This window comes from Sinocyclocheilus anshuiensis, unplaced genomic scaffold, assembly GCF_001515605.1.
Source record: "Sinocyclocheilus anshuiensis isolate Anshui unplaced genomic scaffold, SAMN03320099.WGS_v1.1 scaffold115, whole genome shotgun sequence".
Classification (NCBI taxonomy): Eukaryota; Metazoa; Chordata; class Actinopteri; order Cypriniformes; family Cyprinidae; genus Sinocyclocheilus; species Sinocyclocheilus anshuiensis.
The window spans coordinates 601,867-609,149 of record NW_015548219.1 but is presented as its reverse complement, the minus strand read 5'-3'; the positions used below and the strand labels follow the sequence as shown (position 1 = coordinate 609,149).

The 7,283-nt window shown below is 35.5% G+C and overlaps 1 long non-coding RNA gene across 1 annotated transcript in view; it reads left to right on the top strand.

Annotated features, from left to right (window-relative positions):
- The first annotated feature begins 6,356 nt into the window (after nt 1-6,356).
- The window catches only part of LOC107654129 (uncharacterized), a 6,285-nt gene continuing 5,358 nt past the window's right edge, over nt 6,357-7,283 (top strand). The window contains exons 1-2 of the long non-coding RNA XR_001630304.1: nt 6,357-6,476; nt 6,564-6,644. This is a non-coding gene — a long non-coding RNA (uncharacterized LOC107654129). The remainder of the gene's footprint in view (nt 6,477-6,563; nt 6,645-7,283) is intronic.

Genomic DNA, 7,283 nt, shown 5'->3' with positions numbered 1-7,283 from the left:
TCAGAGGTACAATTCAAGAACACCAAAAGTCGTCTCAAGATGAGCTCACAGTAGGTTTTAAAGTCAATCTTTATGTGCCACTGATAATTCATTGTTTACTGTAATCTTTTGTAGTGTTAACACGACAATTTTACAACACTGAGGCTTTGGTCACTTAAGTTATTTTTAAGTTAACCATGTTATTGTCAATATTTTTTATATATAACAATCATAGTCATCACGTGATCACACATTTAAGGTTTAAACTGAACGAGCTCTTTGTCTTGCAGTAATTATTGCTTTGCTGTAGTAACACTTACTACTGTAATACAGAGGAAATGCTGCTTTTCAATTGGTTTTATGACTGAGGCCTCAAGTAGATATGTATAGAAGTTTTCTTTCTTTCTTGTAAAGTATGCAAATATCAAGGAATGAATGTGTCTGTAATCTACAATTCACAACAATAGTGGAACTTGCCTTTAACTGAATAATTATTTGTCATATTTAGGACAATTGCTTGTGGCAGCTGTCTTCTCTGAACAGCAGTCTCGTGAACACCGTACTGTTTCGGCCTCAGTACACTGAAGGTAAGGTATTTCATTTTTATTCTCTTATACAGCAGTAGAGCAGTTTTTGACTCAATCATATGCTACACTTTATTTACAATTTCAAATAATTTTATATTAACAAAAGTATTAATTTAAATATATATTTTTTTAAATTAAGTTTTGAGATAAAACAATTATATATTTAGATATTTGTTTACCAATTTTCTGACATTAAAATGAATATAAAACAATATTAAAGGTCTTAATGTACCATATAAACAGCATGCAAATGAAATATTTAAATAGAGATATTTATAAATTATGAATTTCTGTGCCAAAAATGATGATTTTCCGTTTTTATTGCTTCACAGAGACAGGGTTTTGCATAATTTTCAGGGAAATCAACTATACTTTTAAATAGTCAATGTGAAGACTAGATGATCTGAGAGCAAAAAAGTCTAAACTGTCTATATTGCTTGTCATTTATCCCATATTGCATAAAAATGAGTATTCATGCTGCAAGTTCTCCTGAGTGCACCTGAACTGTACTGTCTCAAAAAACAGATCATCTGGAGAGGCTAAGAATTTTTACTTAAACAGCCATTTCTCACCGCTGACACAATTATACAGCTGATTATGTTAGGTTTCATATAAGAGTTTTTTCTTGACCCTGTGTACAGTATAACCTAATCATATCAACCTAATCAAATTGGAGTCAGTCCAATTTGGTACAAATGAATGTCTAAATTATTTGTCTGTATGCTAAAGGCTAAAAGCAGCATAGCCATATGAAAGTGCATTTTTTTTGGTCTAAATAACAGTTATTATTAATGCAATTAATTGCAATTTTCCATCAAAATATTCTGCTGAGAGAGACAGCACATGGCAACACTCTCACTAAGTACTGGAGTAAGTGTTATTATGGATAAAGGTCTCGTATTTTGGTCAGAAGTGATGGTTTAAAGTTAAAACACCTTAATGATGGATTTGTTTCTTACAAACACACAGCTTTTGACTTCACAAGACATTCATTGATGGACTGGAGTCATGTTGATTATTGTGATGTTTTTATCAGCTGTTTGGACTCTCATTCTGACGGCACCCATTCACCATAGGTTCCATGGATGTTAAAAGCTATTCATGGAGCCACAAATGCCAAGAAGCTTTATTTTTAAGAGTGTTGTCTAGCACTTGTAATTTCATCCAGCCCCTCTAGCTAAACACAATGAGAGCGACACACGGAAATGTGGCAAGCATATATGCTCAGCAGAGGTGAGAAACGGACAGCTGTGTGGAACGGCGATATCCATCAAAAGTGACAGTCAAATAAAAAGGTTTATGGTACCCACCAGGTTGGTCTCCCTAGAGACACATCTAAACACACATAAAAGGAACAAATATGCAGCAAGAACAGTGCATTTGTTTTCGCTCGTTTGAAACGGCTAACCGTGAATAAAAGACTGCTGTTTATTGTATTCTGAAATGATGCTGGATGTGACTCACTGTACAGGGAGTCTTCTTCAGAAAAGAAAGTCCACTGCAGATCTGATACAAAAGTGTGAGTCAGTTGTGGTCTTCAGGGCATCATGCATCATAACGAGTCAAATCAGGGCTTTCTGTTGATCTCATAATGGACCCTAAGGTCTTTGCACACCGAGTCTCCGTCATAAAAAAATTCGGACCAGTTTCGATTTTCTGCGTTTTCGCATCTGTAGCAAGCATTTTGATAGGAAAGGATGATGAATACGAAAAAAAAAAAGAAAAACGCATATGAAAATTTCGGCTGATGATACACTGGGCAACTTTTTGAGCAACGTTGCCAGGCAACCGTCAACGGGCAACCAGGTGAGACACAGGGCCCACGACTGATCTAAAATATCCAAATACAAATGTGTTACCCATTCTCAGTGGGAAAGTGCCCAAGCAACGTTGCTCAAAAAAAGTTGCACCATGCATCATCAGCCTAAAAGACACATTGTAATTAATGGCTATAAAATGCTAACACTATTTAGGACATAACACTCAGTTCTTGGTGAATAAATGAGAAAAATTGTCTGAAATTGATATGCTGCTCACACTATAGAGGCCTGAACAGCTAACCACTCAGAAACAGGTTTAGCTGCTGAAAACAAGTTTAGTTCCATGGATTTGAATGATGGATGACCAATCGGAAACATTTTTTCTAATAGAACCTTATAATAAATGACAATATTGTTAAAAATGCCTTTACATTTTAGGAAGGAGTTCTGGCAAGGTGATTGTTATCAAACACTGTTTTAATAAACCCAAAACAATGGATTACAAATGTAAGTTTATCCACCTTATTTTTCCCGTGAGAGCGGGCGCGACCATTTGTACATTTTGTGGGACTGGCTTCCGGTATCATTCGCTTTCCATCATTTTACAAAAGATCTCGTTTGGCTGCTTGATATTGCAAACTGGTGTGTCTACTATATTATTTTAATGCAATCTTAATTATGAACACACTGGTTTGTAGTGCAAACAGTTTTACAGTTTACTGCACTTTGTTATTCTTCTCGTTATTTCCCTACCGCGGTCGGCTAATGAACAGCAAGTAAGCGTGGATACGTTCAGTTGACGCAAAGTAGACGCTTACGTGAGAACCTCGTGTTCGCGTGAGGTGGTAACCATAGTAACATCAGGCCGCTGATTTCAAGTTTACATGTTCCGGCGTCGTTTGTCAAATTAGTGAATTATTTTTGGTCCCTTTACAGTTACACAGAACACAGGAATGAAACAGAAGACGGGCTTGAAAGGAGTTGAGGTAGTTACTGGGTTTGATTAACCCGTTTAATTGTGTTTTATGGTCGGTCACAATTGTGACCGGTGGGATAATGTGTATAACGTTACTGAATTAACATATTTCTGCAGTAAAAAAAAAAAAAAAGTGATATATCTTAGCCCAGCTATTTCAAACTGTTTGATCACATTCTAGGGATACTACTATTATGCCTAAAACCCCTTATATAACATTGATAGGAATACTGAGATAAAAGACAAAAAAAAATTAAAAAAAATACAACCATCAACGTATTTCTAAATTGTTACTTTTTTTGTCACATATATCATCAAATTTTTATATTAGTGCTACCAGTATTACAACATCAGTATTGTAACTTATTCGTAACATTTGAACTTTTAATTTAGTGCAATATTTTGTCATTGCAACATTTTAGTGTAATTTTTACTAACAACTGCAATTATGTTCACTGTTATCCCACCGGTCACTCTTGTGACCATCAAGATGTTTACTCATTCTATGACCACACTCAACCAAACTGAATATATGTGAATTCATATATTAATACTAGACACCTTAAAGAGAATGTGCACCAAAAATATTTGTCATATCTTTATGTTAACATACTTTACTAGCCTTGATCGTTTTGGAGCTTTGATGCAGCCATCACCTTCTCATAGTGCAAACAGGAAATAAACTGCTCTGGTCATGTGACAATTTGCACTAACCATGTGAAACTGCCTTTATTTTTTCCATATTTGCAGAAAGTGCACTAAAACATCAGTCAGTAAGGTTTTTAGAGCTTTATCAATGAAAACTTTTTACGGTGACTTGTGACCGGTATCTAAGGCTAATTAGCCTATTATTATGTTTATTTCTCTTCTTGACTGTCTTCCTTTGATTTTGAGTGGAAGTAGTTGAAATCAGAGTGCGAAGTATGTATAGATTCAATAGCGTTCAAACGGTTCAGTAACGACAAAGTTTCCCAAAAGTTTGCTCATTTTTGTAAATCTGTTTTTCTGCATCAAGTAGGCTAAACATAGCAAACATTACGCCGTTCCAGCGCTTTTATTTTGTTCTGTATGCCGATTAATCATGACAAGTTGGCTACTGTAATTATGCACCAGCTTAATGTATTAACATATCTTAAATATAACAAATGCTATCTGTTTTTGCTTTCTGTTGACATTTACGGTAACTGTTAGCTAGCTGTAATTGGCCCAAAGTGACTATGCATTTCAAGAGATGATTTTTACCTTCAGATTTAGCGTTATTTATAACGTTTAACCTTCTTTTAATATAATCGTTGAACTCCCTAAAAGTCATTTTATAATTCGCATCATGACTGAAACTATATACTGAATGACAAATGGAATGATATTGAAATGTTTGTCTCATAGGTCGATAAGACATCTACTGCCATGAACGCAGTAAACTTAGTCAAATTAGAGAAACCCTGCTGTCCTGGACGTTGCCGTTCTCGAGCAGTTTTCAGATTACTCATTAATGTGCATGGAACGCCAAAACCGGATTTAAACCAGGACCACCTTGACTACAGGTAGGCTTCTTTTTCTTGTGCAGATTAATTAGATAGGCTATATATGCATTGATCTAATACAGAATATATCATACAATTCTCATTTTGTAGCCTATTCATCAAAAATGCCTGCAAAAGTGTTTTTCTAGATTACAATAAGACACCATACACAGCTGTATTAACTGATTTCCTTAAAAAGAAAGATGATGAATTGTATGCACTCTGTTCCATTTTCATCAAGGGCTTCGTCAGCCTCCGTCATCCATCCAATTGGTGAGGGACATCATCAGAACAAATGTTGTGCAGACAATCAAGATCGCAGCTCTCAAGAAACTGAGAAGCAGAATGAGGAAGCTGAGAGTCCTTTCCATCAGAAGGAACAAAGCCTTTTGAGAAAAGCCATCAGAATTCTTCTCATGCTGTTCATTATTTTGGGAATAATTGTTATTTTCTTGATTGCCAGCCAGTATGTTTACCTGGAGTGGGATAGAATCGTAAGGTCACTGGGTCTTAACAAATGCATGAATGGCTTTGTAAAACTGCGGTTTGTTGGAATGTACAATCCACCCATATGAACATATGAACCCATATTTCCTTCAGCACTCAATAAAGCATTTAAAAAATGTCCTCGTGTGGTTTGAATAGTGTTTGTTTCTCTGTATCTCTGTATTTGCCTGTGTTAACATGCCAGTAAACACGGATCGATAACATTTGTGAAGGGTGACTTGAGCAGGTGCAAAGGTCCTTGTAATTACCAATACATACACATTAACCTCTTGACCTCTACATGAGGGCACAATTACTGAAAGAAAATGAAAAAAGTGAGGACTTTTTTATGAAAAGGTATGGTTTGTTCATGTTACATGCAGTAACCTGTGACACAAAGATGTGTATTTGTAAGTAAATATATCCTAAAATAAAACAATACAAGTATTTGTACCTTCAGTTTTTTTTTAAATAAGGATTATAAAGTGTGACGTGCTTCAAAAATATATTAAACAAATACATGAATACAAAAAGTGCATTTCTGAAACGTTTTTTAAAAAGATTTCTCCTTTTTATTTCTCGCACATTCACAGAAAATAACTTCTGGGTTGCAAAATAACCTGACTAAAATTTACGCATTTATTGGTCAACAGTGATAGGCTATTGTTTCTTTAATCATTTAGAAGCATGCATGTGGTACATTTCAAGAGTATTTGGAGCAACAACAACAACAAAAATAATATATATATATATATATTTCTGTGAGTTTATGCTGAGCTGGGAATGTCAAACTGGAAAATGTAAAATCCATATTATCACTTTCTTACATGATTGTTGAACTGGATGGGACTTTAATGACTATATACAATAATCAATAAGACGATAATCAACTGATCTCATGGACATAAACAGACCCGATCGTTGGTAAGTTGCTCTGGCGTTATTATTGATGAAGAGCCTGACGATGTCACCTTTTGACGTAAGTACGTCAGAGGTGAGAGGAGACATTCCCTTTCAATAAAAGGCGCCGGATCCCAGGAGCATCAGAGGACCAGGAGCATCAGAGGACCAGAGGACCAGGAGCATCAGAGGACCAGGAGCAAGAAGCAGCAGGAATATTAGCCTAATAGTGTTTTACTCTCCAAAGACCCAACTGATACTCAGGGTAAGTTCCTAGTCTCCTCCTTTCGGTTTTCTTCTGGGTGTGCATATTCTGTATGTTTCGTAATGCTTCACTGATGCTGCTTTTCAGATGCACAGGTGTGTCGGTGGAGTTTGTGTGTCTCTTATTGTGTGCGCGTTTCTTACGGAAACACTCGGAATGGCGATTGCGGTAAGAGTTACTTTGATTCAAAATGATGAATTTCATTTGGTTAATCCTGTATGTTTGAAGCATATAAAATTACGGAAACATTGAAACAGTGATTTATTAAAGATATAGGAACTGTTCTGTGTAACAACACTCCCTTGAAACGTCTTGTTAGGGCAGACCGGGGCTACAATTTTTTTTACCCTTCGCACAATTTCACGGTGGCTTTTTAAAAAAGGCAGTTTCTGTTCAAACACGTTACTTAAAGTCTTTGCTGTAAATATTTAACATTTTCACTGTTGTTGCGTTAGAAGAAAAAGAACGCACGTTTACTTTTGTGACAACATGCCCCAATACCTAGACATGTTGTCGCGCTTTATGGGGTAAGTTGTCACAACGGAATACGGCATTTAATAGAATATTATAGGGTTTTCGGCAAAATTATGAAATAGCATAAATGTAAAAGGTAGCGTAAAATGTCCATAACAATAGTTGTGGGAAAACAAATATTATAATTTAATAAACTGTATACAATGAAAACAACTAAAACACATATGACAACTTGCCCCGATAGTTGTTGAAAATACACTTGTTTTGGGAACACACTTTAACCATTTAGTAAAAAATCTATGTAGCTAAAATATGATGACAGGTTTATATACA